The following is a 15,510-nucleotide window of genomic DNA, read 5'->3' as shown; positions in this document are numbered from 1 at the left end:
GGAATCCTGTCTCTGAGTACAGGACAGTCATATTCAATTGACTGCCCCAGAGGACATAAATCCTCAGTGTAGCTGAGATGACATTCCCAAACGTAATTGGGTTAGTTACATTCTTAGTTAATTTTTTTCCCGTTGTCCATTGAAACTATTCAAATTTTCTAGCCTTCTCTAGATTATAGTTTCTCTGCTCCAAGTCTGACCCTTTCTGTTTTAAAGACAGAAAGACCCCCCTCCCATCAAGGAAGCCCCTGAGGGGACTTTTAAGACATTGACATGCAATACTCAAATTTTCATTTATTTATAATGGCAGCCTAAAGAAGATGCAAAAATAAATTATAGAGTCATCTGACATTAGTTTAAAATGCAAAGACGGACAAAGCAAGCACATTAATTATCAAAAGCTGAATAGTTCAACACTGATAATTGCATCAGTGAATGCCAGGAGATAATCTCCATGCTGCGGCTTTACAAAGTCCAGACACTAGGCTAACTACTGATGCCTCATTTGACACAAGCGATTGAATCTTTCAAGGTGGTATTCTTTGGATGCTCACCCATCCATCCTTTTCTAATTTTTTCTTATGATTCGATTTACTCTTTGCTTGGATTAGGGTCTAGATCAAAAATGAACAGACATTAATGTAAAAGAACATTTATAATCCTGGGATACATGAGACATATGTTGAACAATGTTGCCTTAACTAACTGAGCAGTGAGTTGTACCCTGAAGTTAGGCCTTCTCAGCTATGCTAAGCAGGAGCACAGATCTCCAGATAGAACCACTCCCAGAGAATGGTAAATGTGGTTGCATTTCTAATTATATCACTCCAGAACAGGGAGAAAAAAGAATGTACTACCCAAATATGGCTGCATGTAGATATGTATGAATGCATAACAGATGTGTGGTGTTGGAATTGCCTTGTCCAGTCCACAAGAAAAAAGAATTCAGAGCTCCAATCTAAATCACAGCTTGTGTCCTCATGGAACTTGGCAACAGGACAGGGAATAAAAACTCTAAAGCTGATATAATCACTAATAGTGACATAATTATTATGACATAACTGCAAATTTATGATACATCTAGTCTGACAATGCTATTTTAGGATGATAGTTCAAACGAGGATGCAAAAAACCCAAGGTCTAATTCATTCCCTGTGTAAACTGGCACTATTCCCGTTGACTTCAATGGGAGATTTACTTGCTCACCCCGGTTCTAATTTTGGGTCAGCATCTTTCCAATATTTAGGATTGAGTTCCACCAGCCTAAAAACTACTGGTTCTTAAAGCCAAAGCAAGCACCTCCAGGGAGCTGGGGGAAAGGCATATTTTCATGTAAGTATCTGCATTTAGACAGAACATTTAGATTTACTGTTATTGGAGTAACTTACCCATATAAAGAGAAAAGTTCTTAAAAAATAAAATTAAAAAGCCTCAGAGGCAGGGCAGCAAGAACCAGTCTAAAATATCTATGTGGCTCTCTTATATCCAGATAACCAGAAAGCAAGACTCGAAAGTTGCTTAATGGCTGAGCAAAATAAAGTCTAATGTACAATTAGATAGCAATAGCTCTGAAAGTCAGATGGAAAAAGGTACAAATCCTCAGCAAAAAGTCAATGAAAGATAATGGTAATTTCCCATTTACTACTGGGTACATAGAGCCCCCCACCATCATCCTGACTAGACGACAGGTTTACTGCAGAGGAAACCTGCGCTCATGTTAAGCTGAGGAAAGAATAGGAGGCATCCCTGAAATCAAGAATAACGAGGAAGAAAGAACAAGCAGAGCCTTAGATACATGTAATCTGTTTGGGTTGTGTAAGCAACAATAACAAATTCAAACGTTAAATCAGAGTGAAATGTTTCTACTTTTTTGTTTTGCAGGAAACAGGATTTTGTTTTCATTGTGATGCAACCAAATGAGTTTCAAAAGAGCAAAATTTCCTGAGGAAGGGAAATTTTGAGTTATGCTGTGCAAAATACTTTAGTCATGTTAGTGTGTGAATTGCAGTAAAACACAAAAGATACTCCACCCTACTGCAACCCAAACTGTAACAGCAATGGGGCCAGAGGATCAGTAGTAGCTCACAGCCAAACCAAAAGTATTGTAACAGAAAGTTCTTGATCCTGGAGAAAACATGTCACCATAGGTTGGGCTATCTTTATAATTGCTGTGATTATAAAGTATATATTTAGATACTTTACTGTATTATCTGAGGGATTTTGCTACAGCGTAAGTCTATGAAGGGAAAAATGAAGAGAGACTGAAGCAGCCAAGTGGTCCACTATGTCTTCTCAGAAAAAAAACCTGTGAATCATTTATATTAGTTCAATAAGCAAAATCACTGGTTTTAGAGCTTAGCTATAATTTTTTTATGTGGTTATTGATTTACTATTTAATGATGTTGGTTAAAAGATGAGGTTGCCTGAGATCTGCATCCATTACCATTAAAGGATAAGTGCCTAGAACTTGTGGATAGGCACTGTTTATTGACTTTGATATATTGCATAAATACTGTGGCCATACGTCAATGACTCAGTCAGGTCAGGGTATGCTGCTCAAAACTCTCTACAAATGTTGAACAAGTGAGATACCTGAATCAGTATTTTATATATTAAAAGATAAAAAGCAATACAACTTTTATAAAAGCACAGGACCTGAACAGTATTTTCTGAACTGCCAGGTTACTTTCAATAACAATCTCCTACATTTTCATCCACTGTAAAAATTGCTTTGCATCAAAGAGAAAAGAAATCAACTGGGCTCCATCGCCTAAATGGCACTGCAAGTTTCTGCCACTAGAGTGTGTCAAGGCATATGTGAGGACTAAACCTCTCCATACTCAATGTCATTGAATTCAAACTGCTACCATAGCATTGGACAAAGACAAACAGCTTCAATGTACCATTTTTCTGATTTCCTGCCTGACTGCTAGAACGTGTCTTAAAGGTTATAGTAGCAAGAAAAGGTCTCACCCCATTACTCTGCTTATGCTGGACATAGGGATTTTCATACGAATACTGAACAACACAGGCATGCAGAAACAGTCCAGTCCATTTTAAGATCCATTACACTGTGCCTATGTTTTCAGCTTAATGTCAATGAAATATCCCTTCCAGGCTAAGACTCTTACTTTGATGCAATACAACAACCCTGTTATTTTGTATTGAAAAGTCAGCACATCCAGTCAATGTATGTATATCTGTCCCTCCCTGCTTCTCTCTCTGCTGGATGTGTGCAGTTGAACAATTATGGTAACATTTGGGGGCAAAAAAACCCACATACCTATGCAAAAAATGAAAATCTTTGTGTTCAGAATGGAGATGCTCTGCTGTATTTAAGAAATCATTTTGAAGAGAAACTATAAAAGCCCCTCTCTCTTTGATAGTAAAAAAAAAAAATCAGAACAGTTAAAATTAGAAATGCGTAGGCATAAAGCATTGCCAGTATCAAACAGAATATGTTGAAATGTACACATTTGGAAATGCTAAAAATCAGGTTCTGCCTCCATACTTTACTGAATCAAGCCTTGGCCCCTTCTCCATCTGTAAAACTGCACTGACAGCGCTACCTTCCTCTCTCTTTTTGCTCATTTTTGTCTCTTCAGATTGCAAACTCTTATTAGCTGTTTTGATTACAGAGGCTAGCTCTTAGTAATAGTTTTTCACTGTGTCACCCTCTTGATGAAAATTTTAGCTACTAGACCAACCCTATTAACTTTGCTTTAAAATACGTTTAAAAAAAAACAAAAACAAAACCAAAAAAAAACCCCACAACCAAATAATTAAAAAACCCCAACACCCAAACAACAACCATATGAAAGATGGGAATCCTATAAACAAATTTGTAGTCACATACTGCTCAAGTGGCATTCTGAATATAGACATGTAGCACTTGATTTCATTATCTACTTTATTTCCCTTAGGAAAGGTCTGCTAAGCCTTTCTTGGAAACTCTATCAGCTTTCTGAGCTTCCAAAGGTCCACAGTGCTGTAGTGACAACAATAACACCTTCTGAAATCCTTAAGGATCCTTCCAAGTCAGCCACAAAGCGTCATACAAATAATGAGAGAAGAACCACAGATAGGAAGATTTAGCCTTTGAATTGCCCAGATCAGCCTGAGAAAAAGAGGGAGTCTGACTGGGCACCTGGAGTTCTCATCTCCTGCTCTGTAACTTTACATAAAAATTTCAAATGTCATATTTATTTGAAATGAACTAGTGGCTGACAAGAGAACAAGGAACAAGGTCTGTTTTACTCAGTGTGTATTAAGCAAATGATATGTTAGGTAGGTATCCCACAATCACATCAGAACTAAGAGATCCTTCTTTTCATCTGTAGCCTGCTGAAATCACAAATCCTTGCATGCTGCATTTTAGTCCCAAAGAACAGGAGCACAGCACAGGCAAAGTATGCAGCAAGGCCCGAGGTCCAACACTCGTATAGCACAAGGGAGGAAATATTATCCTTACACACTAACGGAGGTGTGAGCAAATGCCTTTTCACAAGTCACCTGAGAATTACCAGGACAGTGTCTCATGAAGATTTCATAAATAGAGCTGAGCAAGTGAAGCCTTCTCCAGTTCAAAAACCAAACCCAGAAGTCAGAAAGAAGCAAGCAGAAACCTCAGCTCACAAAGAGCTCACAGAGAGTATTTTTTCTTTTACAAAATAAAAACCCTAATAATTTTAATTTGGGGTATATCTAAAATAGTACATTTAATTAAAAATAAAATGTTTCATGCCATTTAAAAAAAAACATATTTTACTTTTTTTTATTTAGACTAATTTTGAAGTTAAAAATGTTATTTCATTTTCAAAAGATGAAGAAGTTCATTTTAAGCATGTTAAAATATTTCCTCTGAAAACTGAGAACGTGTTTTCATGTTTTTCCTATTATTTCAATTGAAACTATTCGTCTGGTTCAACCTACTCTCAAAAATGGTCCCCGTCCTTTCCAGCCTCTATTATTCTAGGAATTTAAAAATCATACAAAATTTTTTGTCCAGCTCTATTCATAAATTCAAGCAATATTTTGGCCCTACAATCTTGGGAAAGGAAATATTCAACTGCCATTCTAAAATACCTTTCTGTTTCCTGCCACTGTGTCCCTAGTTGATATTGCTTGTATCCCTGTGCAGCAGTAGCTCTACCCTCACCGTGGCAGACTCTCTCATTAAACATTTTCTACAATTAGTGTGTGAAGGCTAGAAAGTGAACTTGCTGCTTTTATAGAGGGGAAGGACACCCAGGAGAAGGTATTTAAATTATGTCCTGAGGCAGAATGAAGTTGATTTATGTCAGGGATTATTTTTATCTCTCCAGTCAACTAGAAGCTATGCAGCAAAGTCTGCATAGGCACAGGCATGCAGCACTGTTTTGTACCAGGCTCTGACAGTGTTTGAAAATAAAGAAAACTTAACAGCAGGCGGAGCTGGTGCCCTTCTGCAGCCCTTCAGGCAGGGAAGGGTTTCCCAGGCCAACCACCCAGGAGCTGGCTCCCTGCTCAGGTAGGCACCAGACCTATCCAGTTTGCACGGCTCCCGCAGGACAAGCCAGATTTCACTTGCGGATTGCCAGCGGAGAATTTCTGTAGAGGAAGGAGACTGTTGCGTTTGGCTTCTGCCTCTACCACGTCACACTTGTCCCGGCATAATGATGACGGAAAAATGGGATGGTTATGGCAGAATCCCATGCCCTGTTGTTCACTCGCATACTGCCACTGAACACCTCTAATCCGTGCTGAGATCAGGATAGTTCAACCATGGGCACCCGGGATCTTTCTCCCTCCTTTTTGGGCTGGCTCTGACACAGGGAAGAATATATTCTTCCACCCCTGACACCTTAATCCAAAGCCCACGATTTTTCCATTTATTTAAAAAATCCTCGGATAAAACCCTAACCAATTATCTCTGCAGAATAACGACAGGAAAATAAAACCAAAACCCCACAACTGTGAAATTACCTCTAGAAGAGGAATGGCTATTTCCTCAAGATTTTTGTTCTTTTAAAAAAGGCAGTGTATTTACTGAGTTTTTAACATGTAGAGGCATGTATTCAGCTGCCTGAAAGAGCATGATTTAAAACATTAAACCCCTGCATTTAATTTTCATGAGTAGAGAAGGAAAATCAGTAAAAAGCTGCTACAATAAAAAAAATAGAGCAAATGTTTCCAAGCAATCTACTAAAATAAATAAATTACTTGGATTTTTAAATTCTCTTTCAGTGTTCAAAATACAAACATTGCACCACATTTCCAGTGTTTGCAAGTAAGAACAAATTCATTACAAACTAACATAAAACTACATTTTCCTGTACCACTGGTGAACCAGCAGTGATGTGCAAGCTCATAAATAAGACATTTAAATGCATTTGTATGTTAATAAATGTTATGATGTATATAGCTGAATTTTAATCATCTAGTGAATATAGTTCCTAAATTACAGAGGGTAAGGAACTAATTGGATTTTCCTCATCTTGTCTGTTGGCTATGAGAAGGGACAATGCTCTGGAAGAGCAATGAGTTTCATCCAGAGGCCATCAAGTAGCTTTAATTTTTATGAAGAGCTTTTTATCTTTTTTCTTCTAAATATTCTAAGTAAAAATACCACTTATTTTAAGAGACCTCCCCATCCTTTGAAACAAATATAATTAAGAATCTGTGAGATATGTTATAAAGAAAAAGATAATTATCACAATGGTAGCTAAAAGGAATCATTCTTAGAGCAATTCACATACTTTAATCTCTTTGAAATTTCAGACAGCACATCTTCACAAGAGCTAAGCTGTGATTTTACATTATTTAATACAAATGGAGGGATGCAGTGGATATATATGTTTTCCTAATGAACCTATCTCTGAGTTCTTGGCATTTTGAATCAGAGCAGCAAAAAGCACTGGGACATAAGATGGGGTAATGCAAAAATACAAAATTTTTAAAAAGAAAAAAATCTTCTGTACATGGCTTTCTGCTAAATACGTGGTATACACATATTACGGTCATAAGCTTTATTCCTTTCTTGGCATGAATTTTTATGGTAACATGACTTGGAAGTAGAACAGAAAGATTATAACACATAGTACAGATTTAACACATACGAATAGTGTTCTGACAACTAAAATCCAAAAATTTTTTGAACCCTCTATTATTTGGTTATCTTTTTCCCTGTTATGAGAGGAATCTCATATCATTCCTATGAGATAATGACATCTAATAAGAGCAGATGAAATTTCCATAGCAGTTTGCAAGAAAGAACTATTTTTTAATCTCCTTTTTACATAAATAAAGCTGATAATAGCAAACCTTCTGGTGAATAAATTATTAGCAATTAGTCTTAATTTGGGTAGTGTATACTATTGGAGCATTTCAGTGGTAGACAAACACAATTTGAGAGAGGTTTGTTCTCTAGCAGTAAAATAACAGGCTAAGGTCACTTTAAACAAATGTTTGAAATGCAGTGTATTATTAGTATATCAATCACTGCCAATTGCCTTTACTTACTGTAATTATTGTTTCATAAGATTTAGAACAAACATGTTTTGCTATCTGCTGCAAGGCAACGCATCACAAATTGAGGTGATTCAGATTGAGACTTGTTTTATTGTAAGCACATTCTGAAGCCAAGACTTTAATCCTAATAGAAATTATTCAAATCTTCTTACAAATGTATCTGTTTCCTTTAAAAAATAAAGTAAATCTTATATGAATTTTGCCCTTCCTCCTCAGAGATGGCTGCTCCTCTGATTCTTAGTCAGGACTCACCCATTCCAAGTATTAATTCCTTTTTACCACTTTTCCCTTCCTAATTTACCAAAAGAAATCCTACTGACCACAGTTGCCTGATTTTATCAAAAGTAACTAGTTTACAGATTTCTACAAGCTTCGTGGAGTGGATTCCCTTTTTCCACAGAGAGGTGATGCCAACAGGCCACCCTGGTTTACTAGCAAATTAAAAGCAAACATTGGAATAACTTACTTGCAATGTAACGTGTTGATAATGAACAGAAAACTACCTGCTAATGTTTCTCATGGTAATTTTTTGCACACTGATGTTGGACGATGACCAGCAGTGGCCTTGCTGAGGGAGCATATGGTTGGGACACTGATGACGAGAGATGACGTGACATTGAGTTCAGTGACATACCCAACATTTTTAAAGCAGACTGTCTTTTGATGTCCTAACTTCTAAGTTTTTATACTAAGATAATTCCACCAGATTTTCATAAGTAAAAAGTACAACATACATTTTCCATTATCATCAGCTGGAGAGTTATCACAGCATTTTTCTTCTTGTGCACTTGTTAATAATAACAATGACCTCAAATACTGACAATCCTAAACACACTGTAATATTAAATGCTGTACAAACAAGTAACTCTCTTTCCATCAGATGTTAAATGTTTTAACATAGATACTGTAAAATTTTCATATGAAATGCATTCATAATGTATCAGCTTTGCAAAAAAACCCAAACCCAAACAAACCTCCAAACTTTCAATTTATCTTTCGGGGGAAAAAAGGAGTGTCTAGGATACTTAGTACGAATGGCTATTATTACCTCCTTGGTCTTGGAATCTGTGAATGTATGAATACATGGTTCATATCACTCACTTTGTACATTGCAGATAGAACAGGTTTCCTGCATTGTCCTCATGGGGCCCATAAGAACTGAAACTCTGCTTTAAGGCAATAATTGTAATCAAACCACATACTTCAGCCAGCCATCCACAGGACTCAGGAAGGAGTTAGTTTCCCTGATGCACAATTAGTTTCCCTGATACACAATTAGTTTTTATCTATTGGATTTAGGTTTAGGCATTTTTCACCTCACTCTGAAGAACCAGCCTAGCCCTAGCTCCAAATTATACCCACCCAGATCAAATCAGAAGTTAAACAAGATAGTGCCAACAGACTTTTAAAATTAAAAGCAATGTAATTCAGCAGTGTATAAATCATATTCTTCCACTAGCAGCTATGCAGCTTCTAAAGCTCATCTAGTCATTCTTGTTCCAAAGCAGAAAGAAATAATTTTAGCTTCATTTAACAGTTTCTCAAATAATTCAACAAACTTTGAATAGCACAAATGGCTTTTCTGATATTTTGATTTATTTTTCTTTAGTAGTGGCAACTGCAATAAGTAGGACTAGAAAAGTGTACTATTATGTTACAGAATTCTGTTTTGGTTAATGTATTTCTAGTCTTCATGACCCTTTTCACGACTGTACAGCATGGCCCTCATCCCCCACAATCCTGAGACCCTTCCCTCTCTACTTTCTGCCTATTCTGCGTTTTTTGCTTTTTATAGCCCTTTTTCTCAAGCACATAGCCTAGGTCAGTCATGGAGTCCACCTCATGATGGGCTGCAGCTTCAAACCTCTGAGTGAAATACAAGTATGACCACACATGGCTGCTTCTCCTCCTGATATCAGCATGACAACACAGTTGATGGCAACGCAGCTGTGTTACAGCCTGGGTTGCTGCTAAGGAAAAGGGAATTTGGGAAAACATGGTAGCAATGTGACTTTAAAATCTATATGCACACAAGGTCTTTCACACATCTCCTTACTTCTGTACTGCGAAGAGGAATACAGAAGTCACATATGGCATTATTTCTCTATTCCTTGGATAACCAAGGAGGGCGATGCACGGGGTTGGAATTCATACAGAAAATCCCAATCTTCTTCACTCCACCTCCATAAAGGCTATCAAGATCAAATGTAGGATTTGGGGAGATAAGAATTCTGCATCTTTTTAGGTGCTCACAGCACTTAGAACAACCTTAATTTGATCTACTTCTGATCCCTTTTCTGTTTATGGTATTGGTGCAGGTATTTTAAAGAACAGAACTTTCCTTATCCCCATTCTCCTCCTCTGCACGTCCTCTGTGTTGTTCTCTGAACTTTGTTCTTGGCATCTCTTACTTCCCTCTCTGCCTGGCAGACACAGCAACCTTTGGGACCCTTGTGCTCTTAGTGTCACCACAGGGCAGAGGTTACGATTTATAGAAGAGCTGTCTCCTGCCAGGGTCTCCTGCCAGGCTGTGCGCAGTATGCTAATGTGACAGCTTGGCAAGTATTTGAGAATGTCACCTCTAGCAAAACAACAGTCCTGAATGGTATTTGTCATATATACAACCACATATCCATCAACAAAAAAGCCCTACAAAATTCAACTCTAATATATATTTCAAATGAGATGCCCACAGGCACTTATAACATGAGTACATGTCAGTAGCCATATGTGCTGTAATCCTCCTCTTTATACATATACCCAGCATAATCCTTTCATGTACCATATATCTAATGTGTATTCTCTGCTTTGGAAGCAAGATTAATCTAAAAATTTCAGAATGAATCCAAACGCATTAAATAGAGTATGAATAATCTTCATCACTTTGGCTACCCAGCAGTTAAAGAATGTGGCAAATGACCAAATCATCAGTCTGCCATTCAGTTTCGGCTATACGCTGTGCTGCCATTTCATTTCACGTTCTTTAAAGCCCTGCAGCTGAACTACAGCCGAGTATTTAATGCAAAATTGTATCTTTTGGGGGAATGTGTTATTTTTAAATGCTTAATAATTATGAATTCATTTGCCATTCTTTTTATAAGCAGGGGATCATAATGAACTCATCTGTTATTCATGTGAATGTCAAATGTGTTCCCACAGGAGTTTTATTCTAATTCCCTATTAGTTAGTGGACTCATAAAATAAAATGCTATCCATTTTTTACTCTGAATATGTAACGCTTGGTAATTGTTCATCAGAGGGCAAATGTAATATTTTTATTTGATAACTTTGGTTCTGATTTAACCAGGTAAAGAACTAGATTTAAAGTAAGGGTACCTTTAGAAACAGTTAGAAGTATATTTGATAAGCTGTGAGTCTTCCATTTAAAATGCAATGAATGAGATTATCATGAGCTAGTATCCAAAAATGTAGATGTGTTATACTATAAGCATACAGGCTTGAACCACATACATTTAATATAACCAGACAAACTGTACCCCACTGTACAATGCCTAATGACAGTTCGAGGAAAGACACATTTTCAGTATTCATGAGGTGATGACAACAGTTTTTATGCATCTGTTCTACTGCAATAGAAAATTTAGAGGTGAGATACTTACAGGTCACTGCAGGATTTGAATGTGATGACACTGGACAGTGGGACTTTGATCTGTGAAAACAAACACAAACTAAGCAAGAGAAAAACAGAGAATTCAGACTTTGATTTGGTGGGGGTTTTTTCAGAGTTAAATACATGGGAGTTTTTATGAAATTATTTTCAAATTTCTTCTAAATCCCTAACCTAAAACGAATGTTAGCTGTAAGGACTTGCCCCATTAAATATTTCAGCAACAGTTCTTAGGTCTGACGTGCCGTACTAGGCTTGTCCTCAAGTATGTCACAGTGACTCTTCCAATCTTGGAATGCCCTTTAGAAATGCTAACCAAAATGAATGAATTATTATAAAGATGCATTTTCAAGGGAGATGGTAACAAATCCATAATCCCATTTGTAATTGGAATCACTAGATTAATATATTCATGGTTTTACTCTGAAATACGCAAGCAATGGAGTTCTTTTTTTCAGTTGAAGTAACAGAAGGATATGGTTTTAGTGTTAAGGGTTATCTCAGGTTTTTTCTGCATGGAAATGGTCAGTTCCTCAAATAAAATTTACAGTGTTTAAATCAAAATACATTACCCTGTGCAATCTCTGGCAGTCAACAAGTTATTACAATATTAACCATGAAGAAACTATTGAGAAAAACAAGCATGCAAACCAAAGCTCACATGCGAGTCTTGATGATCACAGGTATTTCTACACGTTAAAGATTGTAACTTCATGTTTGATAACAGTTATCAGAAAAACATAATAAGCAACAGTGCTTTCTGAATGCTATGACTTCTTTTGTAGTTGAAGAAATACTATTTACTCTTTTAAAATACTTTTGACTTTGTTTAAGTAATGACCATGTTAAAAACAAAAGGTCTGTCTTTAATTATCGTAAAGTCAGAGAGGAGGGACTGAGTTACATACAGAATGTGAAAATAGGAATATCATAAATAGTGAATGAAAGGAAGAGTGCACAGAAGGGCTAACACTACTGTGCCAAGAATTGGGTGAAACTTTGTTGAAGCTTGCATGTTTATCAGCTGCTTTTTACTCAAAATGAAACATTTATTTTATACATTAAATAACTGTGACAAAAATTATCACCACCAGCAGGCAGCCTGAAGGCCCTTCCCTAGAGTGAGAATACAAATGTGGGAGATAAGAAGACGTACATTTTTGTTTAATGGAATTTGTGTGTGCATGGACATGTATCTTTACAAATACCACTTTCCTTGAAAGCAGAGCATAGCTCAGGAGACCTAGGGACAGACAAATCATTCCATTTACAAGGGAACCTACAGCTCTAAAAGGCCTGATTTTGAACTCATCATTCTGTAACGGTGATATTCTATTGACTTAATTGGGGTAATTTGATTTATACATGTCTGAAAGGAGAATTGACTTTTGCAATAGAAAGTACATTAGAAAATATTATGCTGGAGAACATGAATTCTGCACAAAGGAAGCAATAAAACTATGAATGGGTAACTATGAATAAGTGAGGTACCGAATGCTACCAATTCCCCAAGATTCAATTTTATACAGAAACTTGCAGGACTTGGGATTTGGGGTTTGCTAGTCTCCTCTAAAGCCTTAAGGATACAAGAAAGGGTTATGGATGCGGTCCTCATAAGCTGTTTGTTTTTTCCTGCCACATTCAAAAGAAGAAAAAAAAAAGATGAATCTGCAGGACTGAATATGTGAAAGCAAATAGGGGTGAGGATGAGACGTGACTCCAAAGTGCCATGAGGATCAGCCTTATTAGGGCTGCACTCACAGTTGCCAATGATGATAGTAACAACTGGAATGAGAAAGGTTTTGCTGGAGCCCTGCTGGCATTTTGCCACAAAGGGTAACATCTGCTATTAATTAACATTCTATTTATATCTCTAGGCTCTTTTAAGACAATGTATTTAGTGCTTTTAGCAGTTATAGGTTGGTAGCACTGGAGCACAAGCACCTTTATGGCAAAACACTGGCATTTGTCAGTTTTTTCTTTCTGCAGAAAAAGAGAAGGATAAGTGCACCAAAGTGACATAAATGGGGATTTTACAAAACGAGTCACAGGAAGGAGGATCGACCTGACATTTGGGGTGACATGTACAGATCAGAAGCACTGGAAGATTTAAGGTTAAGTAATTTAGGCATTGAGTATAAAGAATGCTAATACTTCTGGGGAAAAAATAAAAAAATATATTCAATAAATAATAATATGCTACAATACTGAAGAAGGAGAAATACTTATGACTGACATGCATATTTTTATAAGCTGCAATAGTCTACTGCAGCTAATGAACACTCTTCTAAAGCAATAGCCAAATTATTTCATAAGGCATGACTAAAAACATCCAATATAAAGTGATTAGATGTTCCCACCTGGAACTGTGGAAGCAATTCTTGGCCATTTTAAGATTAACAGGTTCTTTTACAGAAGTGAGAATGGTAAAGGGCAAGCAGAAGGATTCACTGATTTTTTGCTGCTCACAAAGATTAAAGAAAAAAGTTCTTCAGTCTTTGGAGAAAAGAACGGTATATCCCGTTTCTCAAAAAGGAATAGAGAGATGACAGCTTCAGTGCTATCTGAGCAGAGTAAAATACCAGAGCAAGGGAGCATGAACCTAAGCTAAGAACTGGCCATTAGGGGAATGAAGGTGGAATTCCTTCACACCAAAAGCTAGATAACATGTGCAAAAAGATAGCAAAAGCAGCAGCCAGAAGAAATTAAATAATGTCACAAGAAAATTAAGTAACATCTGAAAAAGGAAGCTCAACACAGTCTTGCATCAAAAGGAAGATCAAAATTTATGCACGTTAGCTTCCTTACATAGGAGCATTTCTGTCATCCTAATCAATTAACATTGTTAACAATCAATTAGCATTGCTAACTTTCCCTTCTTTTCTGAAATTTATGCTCCTTGCATTAACTAAATTTACATTAAAGTTTCATTCTGGTGTTTTCAGCTGAGATATAAAATCAAGTGCTGACCACTTGGGACGGTTAAAGATCTAGTGCAATTCTTAGAAACAAACAGGCATGTAATCACGGTGTCCTAATCAGATTTTAATTCTCAGCAATTGCATTCTATCCTCCTAATTTACTCATTCATTTGAAAATTAATGATTACATTTTTTCCTAATATACCTCAATTGTTGTGTCCTATTAGATTGTTGCTGGGTTTCATTAGGGCTGGCTGTATGACTGCACTGGATAAAGAGACACCTATATATTGTTCTAAATTTATTAACTTAAAACTCTTAAAGCTAGCACTTTAGACTCTTCAGAAATGAGAAACACAATTAATACATATGGTTGCTCTACACTAGTGGAAAACATTTTGTGAAGGAGACCAACTACAAACAGCCATGTCAAAAAAATATGTCCTAAGGCTTATTATTAATGTATCAGCTAGCATAAATCACTGTAGCTCCACTGACCTCAATGAAACCATGGTGAATTTATACTGAGAATATAGCTATGTAAGCTACATCTTCTTTTATCACTGTACAATGGAAAAATACATTCAAAAAGGATAGGATATTGCATTAGCATAATATTTGAGGAACATTCCAGCTCACAGAATTAAGTGAAAAGAATTCCATTACAAAGCTACTACTAGTCTCACCTTTCATTTACTGCAAGTGCTTTGATCCTTAGGTTTTTAATTAAATAACTTTTCTGACTCCATTGACACATTTAATGTTTTTATCTCTAGTTAGAAAACTGTCCAATCCTAGATATTTAGTTTGACAACCAGCATTTCAGAATAAATGGTGGTTTTGTTGGGGTTTGTTTGTTTGTTTGTTTTGAGGGGTTCATTTGGTGGGGGCTTTTTTCTTTGTTTTGGGTATTTTGTTGTTTTTTTTAACAAACCGATGCCCAGTTTTGCAGTGCAAGGTCCATGCACAGATGGTTTAACAGGACCAAACCCTAAATTTGCATGAGTGAAAAATGTCTGTAAAACAATGTTAATTTTAAAATAACACAGACTGGATTCACAGTATGGTGAAATTATAACATAGCTCAAAATACGAAACAGGGCCAGGATTCCAGTAACACAACATGTGAGGACCTTTTGTCTGCTGGCTGGTATGACATCCTGAGATGACTTTTTGTACAAGATTTTTTAGAAGAGACTTCAATAGGGGCTTGATATATGGAACAATAGCAGGATATGGCCTCTAACTGGTAGGAACAATTACTGTTCTCAGACATGTGCAAGTTAACTTTCATTAACTTTATTGGATTTTGTGCACATTTTCTGGCCTAGATTCAGAGCTGCATCTAATTTCTCCTGGGGACAGCTGAAACAGGGAGTGTACTGAAGAACAGTAACTATTCTGTCTGAGCATAATATACTGAGGAAAACTCACATGAGCCTCAAGAGCGTG

General features: G+C 36.7%; 1 protein-coding gene and 1 long non-coding RNA gene across 3 annotated transcripts in view; one reads left to right on the top strand and one right to left on the bottom strand.

Annotated features, from left to right (window-relative positions):
* Positions 1 to 15,510, top strand: part of AMMECR1 (AMMECR nuclear protein 1) — a 109,605-nt gene that overhangs the window by 6,709 nt on the left and 87,386 nt on the right. The window lies entirely within an intron of this gene.
* Positions 1 to 15,510, bottom strand: part of LOC134520785 (uncharacterized) — a 41,987-nt gene that overhangs the window by 23,223 nt on the left and 3,254 nt on the right. The window contains exon 2 of the long non-coding RNA XR_010072549.1: positions 11,130 to 11,179. This is a non-coding gene — a long non-coding RNA (uncharacterized LOC134520785). The remainder of the gene's footprint in view (positions 1 to 11,129; positions 11,180 to 15,510) is intronic.

The sequence above is a fragment of the Chroicocephalus ridibundus genome, chromosome 9 (assembly GCF_963924245.1).
Source record: "Chroicocephalus ridibundus chromosome 9, bChrRid1.1, whole genome shotgun sequence".
Classification (NCBI taxonomy): domain Eukaryota; kingdom Metazoa; phylum Chordata; class Aves; order Charadriiformes; family Laridae; genus Chroicocephalus; species Chroicocephalus ridibundus.
Note: the sequence above shows the minus strand (reverse complement) of the source record. Positions and strands in the feature narration are given on the sequence as shown.